Here is a 20,188-nt window from a genome sequence, read left to right as displayed (position 1 = left end):
ATAAAGTTACTTTTGAGAGGCATGTAGGAACGGGAAGAGAAAAATATAAAAGATAAAGCCTTCTCCAGTTAAAGAGTCTTTGGATCAGCAAATTCTGCCTAAAATGGGGAGGATGAATCACAATGCTTCCAGAGCAAATATCTGTACTTAGTTTGTGGAAAGCTGAACTATGGAGCTCCTTACCACAAGGAAAATGCTGTGGCAAAGACTTTAGCAATTTCCAAAGATGGATTAAACATCAGTAGAAAATGCCAGTAATTGCCAGCTGATTATGCCAAACTATGCCTCCATCAGCCACCATGTTGTGATGAGCTCTACCCCTACACCACCATTTCATGACTGGTGGACCTCAGTGATTTTCCACTATCTAAAATGGGCCCTTGGAATGGTAGAAAGTAGGAGAATCTCTGCACTAGAACAATACCAATGTTACATTCAGGAGTTATTTCTGAAAGCCAGGATGGCATAGTGCAGAAGTAGGAGACCTTGAGATTTTTGGATTTCTTTCTTTCTTTTTTTAAGTAAGGCCCAAGATCTACCAACCAGAGCCAGGTGCAAAAGACATACAATTACAATTTGAAACCTAGTAATTTATTTTCAGTACCAGAACTGAACTAAGTTCATAGTCCTTTAAGTAAAAGTCTAAGTCTGATTAGCTCTCTTAACTTCAGCAGCCTAATTTAGGTGGGAAAAGTAATTTTGTTGTTGCTATTGTTAAACAATTGGTAGTCAGAACCCCTTGCTGTTCTATTAAAAATCACCCAGAGATCTCCCGCAAGACCACAAATTACCCTCTGCCCACCCCGGTGTTGCAAACAGAGGATTAGGCTCAGATTCAAATCCTCACTGAACTATAAAGCTCACTAGGGAAGCAATCCAAACCCAAGATCTGCTGGGATGATGGTGGTTTGGAAAAGGGAGATCTCCGGTTGAGCAGGCTGAGCCTGGGCTTAGGCAGGGCTACACTGGCTGAAGTCCCTCATGCTAGCACAGCTGGAGATGCACTGTTATAAGTCCTCCATCCTGGTTCAACTGTGATTCAGCCAGCTCAGGCAAAACCAGCTTAGAGTTCCACCGATTTAAAAATTGATGTTTAACGCCCTCACATTAGAATCAGTGCAACTCACAGATTTGTCCCAGGTCTACTTCTAATGCACTATCAACAAATACTAATTCAAGTGTCGTGGAAATTAAGTTAACATTGATTTTCAGAATCCACTGAAATCAGATATTCAAAATTAATCTGGGTGACATGGAGGGAGGAAATTGGGATCTTTCAACACAGCTATGGCATTCAAGATTATAAAAAGCAGAATGTCCCTCAATGCACATCCAATCCTGCTTCTCCAATTGCCTTGCTCACATTTTCACTTGGTTTATTCCTTGTTATGTCAAGCTCAACATGTTCAGTCTTTCTTCCCAAGCCCTACTCTCCTTGTATGCTCTCCTCACCCATCAATAATCTCAGGATTTACTGTATTAAACAGTCACACAGTCTTGGCCTTATCTTTGATTCTTCTCTTCCTCTCGTTCCTCATATTCAACAATACAGTCCTATCTCTGTTCTGGCTTTCTGTTTCGCCATATATCTAGCACAGTCTTCTTGTCCTTACTTTTAAAGTACTCCATGGCCTTCTCTCTCTACTCCTAGATCCCAAAATATCCCTGTTTGTGACCTTTGATCTTCCAGCTTCATCACTCCCAGCCATCCAAGGATCTCCTAACTGGTCTTTGTACCGTAATAAACTCAATCAATCAATCCAAGGATCTCCTGCTCCCTCAAAATACACCATTTCTCCCTTGTTGTCCCATATACCTGGATCTGCCTCCCAGAACAGATGTGTGTTGTTGCTTCTCTTACTTCTTTCAAATTCCTCCTGAGAATCCACTTTTTCAATGAAGCCTATGACAAACAAACAAAAAACCCTGGTTCCCAAGCTCTACTGTAAGGGTAACTGAAATAACTGCACATTCTCCCCTTATTTACTCTTACCTCCATTTCATTCCTCTTTTATTCCTCCATACTGAATTATAGATTTAAAGCTTTTCATTGCAGTGACTTTCTCTTACACTTCATAAAGCACCATGCAGACTGATGGTGCTACATTAACAAATAAACAAACAAACAAATTGAATCGCATAGGCATGATATTAGTAGATCTGTCAGTTTTGCTTTTCCCTCTCAATCATATGAACACATGAATTTGCCTTGTACCAAGCCAGACCATTGATCCAACTAGCCAGTAGTGACAACTCAGATTGGCAGCAGCTCTCCAACATCTTTAATTTTTTTAATTTTTTTTTCGTTTAACTTGTTGCTGATTTTATTGTAATTTTATTGTAATATTGTATTTTAATCTTGTTTTGTTCACCGCCCAGAGAGCTATTCGCTATGGGCGGTTTAAAAATGAAATAAATAAAATAAATAAATAAATAAATCTTTCCCAAATCCTGCTACTTAAGATCCTTTTTAGAGGAGATGCTCGACACTGAACCCAAGTCCTTGACATGTACTTAAGCCAGTGTTTCATAACCAAACTATGGCCCCACTCTGACTTCATTTCTATTTTTCCTTAGATACTGTAATGAACAATAAAATGCACCCACATTAAACATAAAATCTGTTACTTATTTTCTTATGTTTTGCAGTTACATCAGCTAAACAATAAATAATTTTTAGAATTTAGGACAGAATTGGTATGTGAAATATTTTAGACAATTGTTGTTTCCTCTATGTGCTGCAAAGATAGCACTTTGGGCTGCCTGATGGGATTTCTGTTTAAGCTGATGTATGGAGTCAGTTTAATAAATGTCAGCGTTCACCCCATGTGTGTGTGTGTGCGTGTGCGTGTGTGTGTTGTGTGTGTGTGTGTGTGTGTGTGTGTGTGTGTGTGTGTGTGTGTGTGTGTGTGTGTGTGAGAGAGAGAGAGAGAGAGAGAGAGAGAGAGAGAGATTTAGCACCTCATCTTGATGTTAATCAGGCTAAGCCTGGAGAACATAATGCACAAGTAGGAATCACCTTGGTCACAAGGTGACTCTTGTAAACAAACTGCTAAAGAAAAGGGCAAATATCATGATGTCTTTATGGTCCAGATACACTTTCAAGGTATTCTAAAGGCTCTCTATGTATTCCGGACTCCTCCTCTTCTTCAAATCCTAATTACAGAATTCAAACTAGACATCAAAGATTGTTTCTAGCAAAGGCCTGTGGCTTAAGCTACAATAAATAAATATGAAACAAAAGCAATTGGGTTGCATTCAGTTAAGTCACACACAGAGTAGACCCAATGAATCAATGGGCATTACTAACTTGTTCACTGGTTTTAATTGGTCTACTCTGAGTGTGGCTTAGTTAGCTACAACCTATTGTTTTTGCCACAAGTTTATAACTATAGGGGAACTGGAACAAAATTTTCATAAAGTAACTTCAAGGAAACATTCAAATTCAACGAAATTTTGTTCCTCATTTCAGTGTAACCCTGAACTCCAAAAGGAAGAGCAAACAAGAAACTCTTAACAATGTTGCATCTGAGTAAATTCCATAATTTGGGGGAGGGGAAGGAAGGCGCAGGGACCACTGAGAATGCTTCTCTTTGGTCCCTGTGTATACATCATATTCAGAATGAATTGTGCAGAGATTATAATTAGGGATAAGCAGAAGCTCCCAGTTCTGTTTTGGTAAAGAGCAGAATAAATTCAATCCATTTCCCCAAAACTGTGGAGTGGATTTCAGGATCTGGAACTGCATCCATAATTCACTCGACAATCACTCCTCTGCCTGCTCATGAGCCTTTCCGATGATGCAGGGGTGAGTCTACAACAGCCAGGGGACTATGCTAGATCATCACCATCCCAGCATCTAAAAGACTCTGAGGCAGACATGAAGGTGATCTCTTAACTTTTATTTATCAGATGAGGTGAAGATTACAGAACACTCCCTTTGCCAGCTTGTCTCTCATACTGTCAGATGGAATGTTGGGATCTGTGCAAAATGGAAAATGCACCCAAGGCAGATAGTTTTGGGGTTTTTTTTAAAGGTAGGAGGATGTATTCTGGACAACACAAACAATGAGATCTCACATCTCTGAGGATCTTGTTTACATTGTGTTATCAGTCAATGGTTTATTTGATATCCTTGCACGCTACTGTAGAATTTTTTCTACATGCATATGGTTTATCATTTATCATGATAATTTTCAGCTACTTTGCATCAATCATGGTAACATTACTATCTTATTCTTACATACAACTGTCCTTTATCATATGTATCTCTTTATATTTCAGTGTGATGTATATATTTTAATACTCGGAGTCTTGGAGCATTATTTTTCTCATATTGTGTATTAAATGTTGCATTATATACAGCAGTTTATTTTGTACTGTAGCTATCTATATAATAGGCATGCCCAAGAGCATCCCACTGTTTCTGTTACTATTACAACTGTTGCCCTTGTTACCTGCAGAGCACACAAACACATACACTTACTATCTGTTACTGGTGAAATGGACAGCAATTTGCCCTCACTTTTGCAGCCACCTGGGAGAAGCATGGAGAAACTGATAAAATAAGTTTCAGCAGCCTTCTGCAGACTCAGTGAACAGTGAAAACTCTAGTCTATTTTAACAATGCTTTAGTGGCAGACAGGGGTGTGGAATGCACATATTAGATTTCCATCACAGCACATCATTAGAAAAATCAACCCCATGTGAGCAAAGACATGCTGCTTGTGTTCATTATCGTTAGCATGCATAGGGCATTTTCCAAGCCAAAAAGTTCTGAATGCAACAGAGTTTTGTATCATCTTAAAGACTAACAAATGTATTATATCCTCACAAATCCTCAGTTAAAAATGTGGATGTATGTATGGGGAGGAATTGCAAGCAGTGAGAAGAGACCCCAAGAGCCTCTCATTGGCAACAACTGACACACAGAGCATATTTTCCCATCAGGGATCACAATTAGACTTGACTGAAATTGTCACAGAGGAAAAAAGCAATCTCTAAACCATCTTTGGCTGAAGCCATTTAGAACTTTATAGGTTATGACAGCAAGTCTAAACATCAGAGCACAGGTGTAATGTGCTCCCAGAAGCCCAAATAATTTTCAAGATCAGTTCCATGTACAGCACATTGCTAATCTGGAGGTAAAAGAAACATGAGTGAGTGTTGCTAGGCCCTCAGACCTGTTATTACACACATAAGCTATCATTGAAACCATTTCTCAGAACTTGGAAGATCTTGCTGGAATAAGCTTGTAACATTTTAACTACCACTTTTGCTATCGGTCTTAGAATTATTTTGAAAATAGGTTAGGAACAACAACAAGGAATGCTGTTCATGTGGGGAACAAAAGGGGGTTGGGTTTTTTACACTTTTTATTAGCAATTTTTAAGGACTGACTTCTTCGTTGAAATTGTGTATTTTGTTTAAGTTTTTGTAAACTTCTTTGTTAAAATTTTATACTTTTATTTATTTCTTGTAGGCAAAAACAAGCTTAAAAAGTGGATCTGGAGCAGACATCCTGATTCTCTTGGTGTCCTGCCCAGAGCCCAAGACACAAGACGGAGGCAAGGCTTAGTTCAATTCACATTTTATTGGGGTGATGGTTACATCCAAAGCAGTGCATTTCATAAACCTGTCTACTCTGGCTCACTACTTTCCCTAGCTAAGCTACCTAAACAGTCTCTGCAGCTTGTAGAAAGAGTTGAATCAGCACTAGAACCTGGGCGGGCACCTGCTTAAGTAGGGAAGGTCTTTCCCCATAAACAACGGCTCCTCTGAAGTTCCACCTTCTCAAGGTCCCTTTCCTCGCACCGTCTCACGTGGGGGGGTGAGCCTCCAATGGTCCATCTAACAGCAGGGCTTCGCTAGGTGATGGCTCGGCTTCAGGGAGCGGGCAGCTGGTTGGTGGGGAAGCGTTTGAAGTGCCAGGCGGGGATTCCTGTGGGGGTGTGGTTGGTGCATGCAAGGGGTCGCTTCCCAATGGCTCAGGCGGGGGGCTCACAGGTGGAGCAGGAATTGCCTCGATGGGGGGGCTGGCCGATGGAGTCTGCGGGCTGAGTGCGCTCCCCCTTTCTTCAATGCTCCCAGGGACCTCGTCCTCATCTGACTCCTCTCCCTGAGCTAACTCCTCTTGCGCCTGGGGCGCAACACTTAATTAAGTTTGTAAAACAGACCAAACTGATCTATATCATCTATCTTACAGTCCCCCACTTTCTGAGCACTGAGAAAGGGTTTAGTGTTTATCTAGATTCGGTTTCCTTTGGAGACAAGTCACTGGAAGCTTAAGGCACTTTGTACTGTTTAAATTTATTTATAACTATTCAGATTGAATACAGACAAAGGTACAGTGTAAACATCCAGTCACTGAGATCCACTGCCCCACATCAGACCTCCAGACCTCCAGACCTCCAGACCTCCAGACCTCCAGACAGACAGACAGACAGACAGACAGACAGAATGAATCTTAGAATCATACAATAGTAGAGTTGGAAGGGGCCCATAAGTCCAAACCTGCTCAATGCAGGAATCCAAATTGCTGTCCAAGTTGCTGTCCAACTGCCTCTTGAAAGCCTGCAGTACTGGAGATCCCACCACCTACCAGGTAATTGGTTCCATTGTCGTACTGCTCTAATAGTTAGGAAGTTTTCCTGATGTTCAGTCAAAATCTGACTTCCTGTGACTTAAGACCATTATTCCATGTCCTGCAGTCTGGAATGATTGAGAAGAGAACCTGGGCCTGCTTTAGGTGACAACCTTTCAAGTACTTGAAAAGTGCTATCATATCTCCCCTCAGTTTTCTCTTCTCAAGGCTAAACATGCCCAATTCTTTCAGTCTCTCTCTTATTTCCAGTACCTTGACCAGCCTTATTGCTCTCCTCTGAATCTGTTCCAGTTTGTCTGCATCCTTCTTAAAGTGTGGTGTCCAGAACTGGATGCAGTACTCAAGATGAGGCCTAACCAGTGCCGAATAGAGGAAACTAGTACTTCATGTGATTTGGAAACTATGTTCCTCTTAATGCAGCCTAAAATGGCATACTGCCTTTTTTGTAGCCACATCACACTGTCGGCTCATATCCAGCTTATGATCAACAATTCTAAGATCCTTCTTGCATGTAGTATTGCTGAGCCAAGTATCTTACGACTGTGCAGTTGGTTTCTTTTTCCTAGGTGTAGAATTTTGCACTTATCCCTGTTAAATTTCATTCTGTTGTTTTCAGTCCAGTGCTTCAGCCTATCAAGATCATTTTAAATTTTGTTTCTGTCCTCCTCCAGGTTATTAGCTATCCCTCCCAATTTTGTATCATCTGCAAATTTGATAAGCATTCTCAGAACCCCCTTATCAAAGTTTTTAATAAAAATGTTGAAGAGCACTGGGCCAAGAACCAAGTCCTGTGGTACCCCACCCCTGTTTGAGAAGGAACCATGGAGAAATACTCTTTGAATACGATTCTGTAGCCAACTGTGGATCCACCTGATAGTTGTTCCATCCAGCCCACATTTAGCTAGCTTGCTAATCAGAATATCATGGGGCACTTTGTCAAAAGCTTTGCTGGAGTTGAGATATAATGTCCACAGCATTCCCACAGTCTATGAAGGAGCCTACCCAATCAAAAAGTGAGATAAGATTAGTCTGCCTGGATGTGTTCTTGATAAATCCATGTTGGCTTCCAGTAATCACTGCGTTGTTTTCAAGGTGCCTGCAGATTGACTGCTTTATAACCTCCTCCAGAGTTTTCCCAGGGATTGATGTCAGGCTGACTGGCCTGTAGCAGAGCTTGGAAAAGTTACTTTTTTTAAACTACAACTCCTATCAGCCCCAGCCAGCATGGCCACTGGATCGGGCTGATGGGAGTTGTAGTTCAAAAAAGTAACTTTTCCAAGCTCTGGTCTGTAGTGCCCCGGTTCTTCCCTTTTGGCCTTTTTGAAGATAGGGACAACATTAACCCTATTTTATTTATTTTATTTATTTAATTTAATTTATATACCGCCCTAAGCCCGAAGGCTCTCTGGGCGGTGTACATAAAAGATAAAACAAGCACAGTGTAAAAATACAATAAATACAATAAATCAAAAACCAAAAACAAACAAAAAAGAACCAAACAACATCCAAAATGCAAAACAATAGTGAAATACAGTTAAAATACACTTTAAAATGCCTGGGAGTATAAAAAGGTTTTCACCTGGCGCCAAAAAGATAGTAACGTCGGCGCCAGGCGCACCTCATCACAAACACTGTTCCACAGTTCGGGGGGCACCACTGAAAAGGCCCTGGTTCTGGTCACCACCCTCCGAGCTTCTCGATGGGATGGCACTCGGAGGAGGGCCTTAGATGTTGAGCACAGTGTACGGGTAGGTTCATATTGGGAGAGGCGTTCCCAGTCATCCGGCACTTTTCGCAAAGAAAACAGACAGCAGTTCAAGAGTTCTTCAGCCAGTTCCTTCAATAGTCTAGGAAGTAATTCATCGGGCCCTGCAGATTTGAACTTGTTCATAGTGATTAGGTATTCCTTGACCATTTGTCTATCAATCTCAACCTGCAATCCTGTCCCTTCAACTTCACATTTGCCAGGAGGGTCACAGACCCGCTTTTGGGAGAACACTGAGTCAAAGTAGGAATTGAGAACTTCTGCCTTTTTCTTTGTCAACATTTTGCCATCCTCATTGAGTAGCTGTCCCACCATTTCTTTTCTCTGTCTTTTACTATGGATGTACCTGAAGAAAGCTTTTTTTTATTGCTTTCGGCACCTCTCCCTAACCTCAGCTCATTCTCAGCTTTAGCCTTCCTGACACCATCCCTGCAATTCGTGCTACCTGCCTATACTCTTACTCTTCCTTTGTGGCCTGGCCTTCCTTCTACTTCCTGTATGTGTCCATTTTTTATTTTCAGGTAATCTCTAAGCTTTTTGTGAAGGCTTCTGCTGTCTTCCACCTTTTTTTCTTTGTGGAATTGTTTGCCATTGTGTCTTTAGAATTTATTCTTCTTCTTTTTTAGAAACTTCCACGTATCTTGGACTCCTTTTCTCCTTAGATTGCTTGCCGTGGAACCTTACTTACCATTGTTCTGAGTTTATTAAAATCGGCTTTTCTGAGTACACATATGACTACTCTCACCTTTAGTTTCCTTTAAAATAAAGAACTAAAGTATTATGTGGTCACTTTCCCCAGAGTTCCCATAACTGCCACTTCATTCATCAAGTCATCTCTATTAGTTAGAATCAAGTCAAGGACAGTTGATCCTCTATAGTTGCTTCCTCCACTCTCTGTAGGAGAAAGATATCTCCAACACAAGTCAGGAATTTCTTGGAGGGGCAGTGTTTGGCAGAATTTGTTTCCCAACAGATACCGGGGTAATTGAAGTCCCCCCCCCATGACTACATCATGCCTCCTTGAAACATTGGCAATTTGCTTTTCAAAAGTTTCATCCTTGTCTTCTCCTTGACTGGGTCATCGGTAGTAGACTCCAACCACCATGTTCCTCTTATTCCTTGCCCCATTAAGTTTAGTCCAGATACTCTCAATGGAGTTACCAAGCTCATCCTCCTGTATTTCTGCTGCTGCTAGCCCCAAACCTCTGCTCTGTTTCTTCCTATGCATCCCACTTAAAAACTGCATCCTGTCCTTTGTACCCTTTCGCAGACCCCTAGATTACATAACCCTTTTCTATGGGGCGGAAAAAGGTCTGCTTCTGCCCCCTTTAAAAGACTTAAGATCCAGTTATCAAGAGACATCACCAACTAATTAGCTCCCCTGCGACACATTACTTGAACATCCTGGGCAGTTAAGATTTCCCTGTCAAGCCTTAAAACAACCCATAGTGAAAATTATTGGCCTAATTCACATAACATGCTAAACCATGGTTTATATGCCATCGTTTAGTTATCCATAGTTAAAAATCATAATCCAAACCTGGCCCATTGCTTAGCTATGGTTTATTAATGTCAATGGGAACGTGTTAACCAACGTTAGTAGTTGTTTATAAACCTTAGTTTGTGTTAACCACAGCAAATCATTATGTCTAAACCCAGATATCTTAATTATGGTTAATGGGCAGCAGCCACCAAAAAGCCACAGAGCTACCAGCATAGAGGATAAGTCCAGGGGTGGGTGCCTGTACTGCTATATCTTCCCTCAGTTGTATGGGGCAAAAGGGGGAAAAGGAAAGGGAAAAACCCTGCATTTTTTGGGGGGGGGGAAGTGTCAAAAAGAAATGAGGAAAGGAAAACTTCCACCTTCCATATGCATTGTTAAGCTTACTGCTACTGAAGCTAAAGGATGCACTGAGGGGGTTAGTCCTGTTTGTGTTTGTGACTGGGAGAAGGGAAGAGTGAGGGTGATGGAAAAAATCAAGAATGCTGCAAGAGAAGCTGCAACTTGCCTGGCACATGTCTCTGTCCAAGGGGCCAATAGCAATTAGAGTGCCCACTGAGTGCTGCAAGAGTTCCCACGATTACTGCAGAGCTTTCCCCACCCAATTATTTTATTTATTGTTTTATTGTTTTATTTATATCTCACCCTTCCTCCTAGTAGGAGTCCAGGGCGGCAAACAAAAGCACTAAAAACACTTTAAAACATCATAAAAACATACTGTGAAATATATTAAAACAAAACATCTTTAAAATAAAAACTTTTTTTAAAAAAGCTTTTAAAAAAGCTTTTAAAAAACCACTAAAAACATATTTTTTAAAAAAAAGAAGATACAAAAACATATTAAGAAGCAATTCCAACATAGAGAGACTTGGATTAGGTCTCTACTTAAAAGGCTTGTTGAAAGAGGAAGGTCTTCAGTAGGCGCCGAAAAGATAACAGAGATGGCGCCTGTCTAACATTTAAGGGGAGGGAATTCCAAAGGGTAGGTGCCGCCACACTAAAGGTCCATTTCCTATGTTGTGCAGATTGGACTTCCTGATAAGATGGTATCTGCAGGAGGCCTTCACCTGCAGAGTGCAGTGAACAACTGGGCATGTAAGGGATAAGATGGTCTTTCAGGTGTCTGGTCCCAAGCTGTATAGGGCTTTGTACACCAACACTAGAACCTAGAACTTGGCCCGGTGGCAAATGGGCAGCCACTGCAATTCTTTCAGCAGCAGAGTGACATGTTGACGATACCCTGCCCCAGTGAGCAGTCTCGCCACAGCATTTTGCACCAGCTGCAGCTTCCGACCAATCTCAAGGGCAGCCCCACATAGACCACATTACAGTAATCCAGCCTGGAGATTATCAGTGTGTGGACAACAGTGGTCAGGCTATCCAAGTCCAGAAACAGTTGCAGCTGTCTTACCAGCCAAAGCTGATAAAAGGCACTCCTAGCCATGGAGGTCACATGGGCCTCTAGCAACAAAGATGGATCCAGGAGCACCCCCAGACTACAGACCTGCTCTTTCAGAGGGAGTACAACCCCATCCAAAGCAGGCAACTGACCAATTATCTGAACTTGGGAACCACCAATCCACAGTGTCTCTGCCTTGCTAGGATTCATAGTCAATTTACTGGCCCTCATCCAGACCACCACCGAGCCCAGGCAGCGGTCCAAAGGCTTGCACAGCCTCTTCCAATTCAGATGTTATGGAGAAATAGAGCTGGGTATCGTCATACTGATGACACCTCACCCCAAATCTTCTGATGACCACTCCCAAAGGCTTCATATAGATGTTAAACAGCATGAGGAACAAGATGGTACCCTGCGACACCCCACAGCACAACTGCTAGAGGGCCAAAAGACAATCACCCAATGTTATTCTCTGAAAACGACCTTGGAGATAGGGTCAGAACCACAGTAAAACAGTGCCTCCAATACGGATCACATCAAGTTGACCCAGAAGAATACCATGGTTAATGGTATCAAAAACAACTGAGAGATCAAGTAAGAGTAACAGGGTCACACTCCCAATGTCCTTCTCCCGATAAGCACTAAGGAAGGTGAGAGAAACCCAGCAGAACATACACCTTGCTGCTGTGGCCTCCTGCAAAACTCCATCTGCAGGCTTTCTCGGGTGTCAACTGCTACTCCCTGCAAGGCCTGGGTGCCAGATGAAGTCAGTTGGGGCTAACAAGGGAGAAGACAACTGTCAGAGGTTGGGGAAGAGAGCTCCCCTTCGTAAGAGCCACCTCTAGCCAAGGCTTCCCTCCCCCCAGTGTCAGGCTTCTTTTAACATGTGCTGGGGTAGGAAGTAGTCAGGGGCCTGCCATTGAACTAATACTGGGCAGGGGACGTAATAGCAGTGGGAGGCAGATTGGCCATTACAGGGGAAGGGATATAAGTCATCTTCGTGCTTCCATCCCTTCTGGTCCCCCTTCCAACCCACATGATACCGGTAGCTATGCTGGGAACTCCCTGGATCTTACTGTTCTGCTGATAAATGCAAGGTCAGTGACTAATAAAACCACTTTAATTCAGGACTTAATCCTGGATGAATGCGCTGACCTTGCCTGTATTACCGAAACCTGGCTAAATGACCAAGGCGGAGTAGGTCTCTCCCAGTTCTGCCCACCAGGTTTTGTGGCACTCCAGCAGCCTAGATCCAGGGGACAGGGAGGTGGTCGCAAGTGTCTGTAGGGAATCTATCTCCCCTGTCAGATACCCTGTCCCTAACACCTCCAGCATTGAGTGTGTGTGCCTGGCGTTGGGTCAGGGAGACAGAGTGGGGATTCTGCTGGTGTACTGTCCACCCCGCTGCCCAACAGTCTCCCTCCCTGAGCTGGTGGAGCTGGTCTCGGCATTGGTGTTGCAGTTCCCCAGACTGATGGTCCTGGGTGACTTCAACATACATGCTGAGGTTAGACTCGCAGGTCCAGCTCTGGACTTCATGGCTGCCATGAGCTGTCTCTAACCATGGAGCTGTCTCTAATATCATCTGGACCAACGCATGTGGCAGGACACACACTTGATTTTCTGTTCGGGACAGGAAGAAGGTGATCTGAGGGTGGAGGGGTTCTTAGTGACTCTGTTGTCATGGACAGATCACCACCTGACAAGGTTTAGACTTTGTGCCCCCGGTAACCTTCACAGGGGTGAACGGCCAATTAAGATGGTCCGTCCCTGGAGACTCATGGATCCAGATGGTTTCCTGAATGCTCTGGGGGATTTTCCCAGCATGGCTGGCAATACTAACGAAGCCCTGGTCAATCTCTGGAATACAGAGGTGACCCGGGCGGTGGACACTATTGCTCCAAAGTGCCCTCTTCCACCAGGGAAGGCCCATAATACTCCTTGGTTTACTCAAACCTTGGGCCTGATGAGATGGCAGGGATGACGGCTAGAGTGACGATGGAGAAAACTCAGTCCGCTTCCGATCGAACACAGGCTAGAGCTCAATTTCTAGCCTATCATGTGGCAGTGATGGCAGCGAAGAAAGTGCACTTGTCTACCACCATTGCATCTCCTCAGTGTCACTGAGTTGGGAGTTGGGGTTACTGCTTGGCAGTGGCTCCGCTCCTACTTGGTGGGTCGTCACCAGAAGGTAGTGCTTGGGGAACATTGCTCGATACCCTGGACTCTCCATTGTGGAGTCCCGCAGGGATCGGTACTGTCCCCCATGCTTTTTAACATCTACATGAAGCCGCTGGGTGCGGTCATCAGGAGTTTTGGGGTGCGTTGTCATCAGTACGCTGATGACACGCAGCTCTATTTCTCCTTTTCATCCTCTTCAGGTGAGGCTGTTAACGTACTAAACCGTTGCCTGGCTGCGATAATGGACTGGATGGGAGCTAACAGACTGAAGCTCAATCCAGACAAGACTGAGACGCTGTTGGTGAGTGCCTTCTCTGCTCAGATGGTGGATGTTCATCCTGTTCTTGATGGGGTTACACTCCCCTTGAAGGAACAGGTTCGTAGCTTGGGAGTTATTTTCGATCCTTCCTTGTCTCTTGAGGCCCAGGTGGCCTCGGTGGCACGGAATGCTTTTTACCATCTTCGATTGGTAGCCCAGCTACGTCCCTATCTGGACAGTGACGACCTCGCTTCAGTTGTTCATGCTCTGGTAACTTCTAGATTGGACTACTGCAACGCACTCTACGTCAGGCTGCCCTTGAAGACTGTTCGGAAACTACAGCTAGTCCAAAATGCAGTGGCCAGATTGTTGACGCGGACCAGAAGGTCCGCTCATATAACACCTGTTCTGGCCCGTCTGCACTGGCTTCCTATTTGTTTCCGGGCTAGATTCAGAGTGCTGGTTTTGACCTATAAAGCCCTACACAGCATGGGACCGCAATACCTGGTGGAACGCCTCTCCCAATATGAACCTACCCATACATTGCGCTCAACATCTAAGGCCCTCCTCTGAGTACCATCCCATCGAGAAGCTCGGAGGGTGATGACTAGAACCAGGGCCTTTTCAGTGGTGGCCCCCGAACTGTGGAACAGTCTCCCCAATGAGGTGCGCCTGGCACCGACGCTACTATCTTTTTGGCGCCAGGTGAAAACCTTTATATATTCCCAGGCATTTTAAAGTGTATTTTAACAGCATTTCTGTATTTTGGACGCTGTTTGGTTCTTTATTGTTTGTTTGTTTTGTTTCTTGATTTATTGTATTTATTGTATTTATATATTATGCTTGTTTTTATCTTTTTGTACACCGCCCAGAGAGCCTTCGGGCTTAGGGCGGTATATAAATTAAACTAAATAAATAAATAAATAAAAATCTGTCGATGCTTTTCCAGGTGGTCCGGGGTCTTTTGGGCTGTGGCCCTACATTAGACCCTGAGCCCTCAGTCGTTCACTGTGACATGTTTGCGAAGCACTTCGCAGATAAAATTTCTCGCATTCGGACTGACTTGGACTACTCTTTAACTACAGTTGTGGCAGATGTCATCAAAGCTTCCTCTGGTCATATGTCTATGGATACTTTTCAGCTTGTAAATCCTGAGGATGTGGACAGGATTCTGGGAGGATCGAGGGCCACTACTTGTTCCCTTGACCCTTCCCCATCCTGGTTAATCAAATCTGCCAGAGGGGGAGTGGCTGACTGGTTGGCATATTTAATTAACACCTTCCTAAGGGAAGGTTCTATGCCAACATTGTTGAAGGAGGCTGTGATAAGACCTTTGTTAAAAAAGCCTTCATTAGACCCTGCGGATCTTAACAACTTCCGCCAAGTCTCTAATCTCCCCTTTCTGGGCAAGATGATTGAAAGGGTAGTGGCTGCTCAGCTCCAAGTTTTCCTGGATTAATTGGATTATCTAGACCCTTTTCAATCAGGCTTCAGGCATGGTCATGGGAGAGAGACTGCCTTGGTCGCACTGCTTGATTACCTATGCGGGGCATCAGACAGGGGGAGTGCATCCCTGTTGGTACTCCTGGACCTCTCGGCAGCCTTCGATACGATCGACCATGGTATGGGCCATCTAGCTCAGATGGGATTGGGAAGCACTGTTTTACGGTGGCTCCGGTCCTACCTCACGGACAGGACCCAGAAAGTGGTGCTGGGAGACTACTGCTCGACCCCCCGACCGTTGGCCTGTGGGGTACCACAAGGTTCCATTTTGTCTCCCATGCTCTTTAACATTTATATGAAACCGCTTGGAGAGGTCATCAGGAGATTTGGAGTACAATGTCATCAATATGCTGATGACACTCAGCTCTATCTCTCCCTACCACCTGATTGCAGGGAGGGAGTGCTCATCCTAAACCGGTGCCTGGAGGCTGTGAAGGGCTGGATGTGGGTTAACAAACTGAAACTTAATTCAGACAAGACAGAAGTACTGCTGGTCAAGGGAAAAATTGCACCAGGGACGGGGTTGCAACCTGTTCTGGATGGGGTTGCACTCCCCTTGAAGGAGCAGGTCTGCAGTTTGGGAGTCCTCCTGGATCCTGCCCTGCTGCTTGAACATCGAGTGGCTGCTGTAGCCAGGAGTGCTTTTGGCCAACTCAAACTGTTCTACCAGCTGCGTCCGTTCCTGGAGGCAGTTGACTTGGCCACAGTGACACATGCATTGGTGACATCGAGGCTTGATTACTGTAATGCACTCTATGTGGGGCTGCCTTTGAAAACGGTTCTGAAATTGCAGTTGGTCCAAAATGCAGCAGCCAGAATGTTAACTGGAGCACGGCGCAGGGAGCATATCACCCCTGTGCTTTATCGACTCCACTGGCTCCCAATTTGCTTCCGGGCCCAATTCAAAGTGCTGGTTCTGAGCTTTAAAGACCTAAACGGCCTTGGACCAATGTACCTGAGGGGCCGCTTACACCCATATGTACCTGCCGGGATTTAAGATCATCTGCCTCTGGTTTCCTCTGAGTGCCTGGAGTTAAAGACGTTAGACTGACAGGCACGCGGGAGAGAGCCTTTTCAGCTGTGGCCCCCAAGCTTTGGAACACCCTACCCCATGAAGTCCGCTCTGCTCCCTCCCTGATGGTTTTCCAGAGACTTCTGAAAACGATCTTGTTCCGGACAGCATTTGGGAGGGACTGAAGGTAGAGCCTGACACTGATTTTATGATTTTATGCCTTCTACGTTAAAACTTTAACCCTTGTAGTCCCCTTTAGTACCACTCCCTATGTATGTGTATATATGTGTGTGTGTGTATATATGTTGTATTTTATGCATTTTAATTGTATTTTACATATTTTAATTTATTTTAATGTTTTGTGATTTTATTGTTTACAATTTTATTATGTGTGTGTTTGATTTTATTTTTGTAAGCCGCCCTGAGTGCCCTATTACAGGGTAGAAGGGCAGGATAGAAATATTTAAAATAAATAAATAACTTAAATAAAGGTCATCCATCAGGGCGACCAAGGCCGATTCAGTCCCATAACCAGGCCTGAATCCAGACTGGCATAAGTCAAGATAATCCATTTCATCCAAAAGTACTTGCAATTGCTGTGCCACAACCCTCTCAATCACCTTCCCTAAGAAGGGGGTATTTGTGACCGGTTGGTAGTTGTCACAAACCAATGGGTCTAGGGTGGGCTTTTTCAGGAGCAGTTTGAATCATCGCCTCTTTCAGGGCAGCTGGAACCACTCTCTCCTGCAATGATGCGTTGACCACACCCTAGATCCACTTGGTCAAACCCCCTCGGCAAGCTTTAATAAGCCAAGAAGGGCTAAGGTCTAGAGAACACATTGTTGGCCGCATCATAGCAAGCACCTGGTTTACGTCCTCAGGCTGCATCCACTGAAACCATTACCAAGAAGTTGCAGCAGACGTTGCACTGGACACCTCACTGGAGACTACAGCAGATGTGGATGGGGCATCAAGATTGCTATGGAGGTATGCAACTTTACCCTCAACGTGCCTTGCAAACAATTCACAGTGGGCCTCTGAAGGGTGAAAACTCCATTTCCTGGAGTTGATGTCAACAGACCCCTGACAATATGGAAAAGCTCCACTGGACAGCTACTTGAGGATGCAATGGTGGCACAGAAGTGGGACTCCTTCGCCACCCTCACCGCTGCACAGTAGGCACGGTTATGAAGTTTTACTCATGACCAATCAGCCTCACAGCACGTCTTTCGGCACTTGCATTCTAGCTGTCATCCAGCTTGTTTCATTGCCTTTAGCTCACTGGTGTACCAAGGTGCAAACTGGGCTCCACAATGCTGGAGAGGGTGCTCGGGGGCAACCGTGTCAAGAGCCCGATGCGCCTCGCTGTTCCACAGCGTGACAAGGGCTTCAACAGGGCCACCTGCTCTATCTACTGGGAACTCCCCCAGGGCATTCAGGAATCCAGTGGATTCCATTAGTCTCCGGGGGTGGACCATCTTAATCTGCCCACCATCCGTGCAGGGGAGGATCGGCACCATTAAGTCTAAACTTCACCAGGAAGTGGTCTGACCATGACAATGGGGCAACATCCACACACCCCTATCTCCAGACCGCCCCTTCATCCGGAGCAAAAACCAAGTTGAAGATGTGCCCTGCCTTATGCGTCGGGCTGGTAACAACTTGAGATAGTTCCATGGACGTCATGGAGGCCATGAAGTCCAAAGTCGGAACACTAGAGACAGCCTCAGCATAGACATTGAAATCACTCGGGACTGTTGTTCTGGGCTCTTCCAATACCACAGCCAAGATGGCCTCCACCAGCTCAATCAGATAAGCTGCTGGGCAGCAGGGTGGAAGATATACCAGTAGCAACCCTAGTTTACTGTCTCCTTGGCCTGACACCAGATTCAGGCCCTCACAGCTAGCTCCAAGACAGAGTGGTTTCCTGGTGACAGAGATGGAAGTTCTATAGACCATAGACTGCAGACCACAGCCCAATGCATCCATCTGTCCAAACAGTCAATAGCAAGTGGGCTAGTAATGCAACTGACGTAGTAAGGCACTACCCAGAAAAGGGCTCTGCAAAAGCCTTTAGGATAGTAGTCGGAGCTACAGAGAAAGATCAACTCAGATAAGCCCAGCTGTGACAGAACAAGCCATGGTTAATCTACGAGATACCTCATCTTTAACCAATGTTATCTATGGATAACATTAACAACAGTTAACATTAACACTTGCTTAGCATGTTGTGCAAGTAAGGCCAGTATTGTGGGAGTATGAACATTACATACATATGCATATATGCCACACACACACCACTAACAGTTAATACATTTATTACACTAAGATAGAGAGGTTTCCATCAGTTTCAACTAAGTTTAAAATTAAAAAACCTTTGTAAGTTACCTCTTTAATACAGCAATTTTTCAGGCCTAGAAAGAAAATGTGAATACTCTGAAATCATCTTTCAATAATGTCAATATTTCCCATCCACTCACAGAATATTATGTGCTGAACAATTCTCACTGAGGAGACTGCAATGATCTATAGAAAACTCTAGGATTATTATTGCTCCTTTTGAGATATAGGATAGTCAAAAGCAAATAAAATATTATGAGCACCATGCTCCAAGGTAGGCTGGGACAGACAGCACCAAAGAAGCAGCTATCACATGTACAGGCATACCAGCAAACCACCAAATAGCTTGGGAATTTATAGTAGTGGCCCAAAGAAGGTGTCTAAAAGTCTGTTTTTTATGGCCAAAGCTGGATACAACCCAACTCCACTGCTTCATATATGTCTGTGATGGATCTGAGGGAGGAACTTTTCCTACTGGTAGAACCCCTCCCCTTTTAACAAAGGTTTTCCAGAAACAATCCTGATAGGCTGCTGGAGTAGTTTCTAAGCTCTTCTGACAAAGACCCCTCCTCTAAAGCCAGAACACCCAAAAGCAGCCCAAACAAGAGACTAGTATAATCCTTCCAAAAGATTTCCAGGCTCTGATCTCAGTGCATCTGTAGAAAAGGGAACCCCATAATTTTGGACTCTTTGAGGTCAGTGTTTGGACAACCTCTTGGTAAAATGATAAATCTTACAAAAGATTTCTCTCTCTTCTCAAATATCAGCCTTTTTTATTGGCGTTGTTGCATTTGGATAAATCTTTAAATAGCTTCCAGGAGGCTTTTCTACATTGGGGACCAGAACAGTTTTCGCTTTAGTACTGCTTATGAAGGAGTAGTGTGTAATCCATGTGGGTAGAGGTTTTATGATGCTATGAATCTGTCTAAATCTCCTCAGCTAGAGTCATATTGTACTTGACTTGGAGCATCACTGGATTTATAACTTCTGGTAGCTTCTGGAAAGCATTTAGAAGTTTTACAGGTCCAGTATCAACTCACTTTCAGAGAAGTCATTCATGTAATAGAGCATGTAAGCTGTCAGTGCTACCCTCCGTTTTTGCATTCTTCATAACTGTGTCCTCAAAGTAAACTGAATTATGCCATCTATAATTTTTAAAGTTATATTTGGATACCACCAACACATTAAAAGTTATGCAGATAAACAAAGAGTCAGAGGCCAAGCAGACTAAGCCATTGTTAGTCCTACTCAGAGGAGATGTATTGTAAAGAATGGAAATGACTAAGTTAGGTCCATTAATTTTAATGGGCCTACTCTGAATATAATTTAGTTGGATACAACATAGGGTTAACAAAATTGTACTTAAAATTGTTTTACAGTAGGTATTGTTTTGTTGATTCTTCAGATAACAATTTTCTTATTTTGCCATTTTGAAATTTTAATGACATTATTTTTAAAAAATAATATTCCAAGAACACAGGACCACCAAATGTGGACATAACTACCCCCCACTAATTCTTATTTTACATGCTGCACCCACATCAGTTCCCTATGATATAAAGGTATTTTTCTTTAGATGTGGCTAAGCAAAAGTGAAAAACATGTTCTTTGTTCTCTTTAGGAA

At 43.8% G+C, this 20,188-nt stretch overlaps 1 protein-coding gene and 1 long non-coding RNA gene across 19 annotated transcripts in view; one reads left to right on the top strand and one right to left on the bottom strand.

Moving 5' to 3' along the window:
- LOC133365822 (uncharacterized) overlaps nt 1-5,567 on the top strand; it is a 34,525-nt gene extending 28,958 nt beyond the window's left edge. The window contains exon 3 of the long non-coding RNA XR_009758323.1: nt 5,483-5,567. This is a non-coding gene — a long non-coding RNA (uncharacterized LOC133365822). The remainder of the gene's footprint in view (nt 1-5,482) is intronic.
- Nucleotides 1-20,188, bottom strand: part of FHOD3 (formin homology 2 domain containing 3) — a 573,780-nt gene that overhangs the window by 531,798 nt on the left and 21,794 nt on the right. The window lies entirely within an intron of this gene.

Source organism: Rhineura floridana, chromosome 11, assembly GCF_030035675.1.
Source record: "Rhineura floridana isolate rRhiFlo1 chromosome 11, rRhiFlo1.hap2, whole genome shotgun sequence".
NCBI classification, from domain to species: domain Eukaryota; kingdom Metazoa; phylum Chordata; class Lepidosauria; order Squamata; family Rhineuridae; genus Rhineura; species Rhineura floridana.
This window is presented reverse-complemented; position numbering and strand designations above follow the sequence as displayed.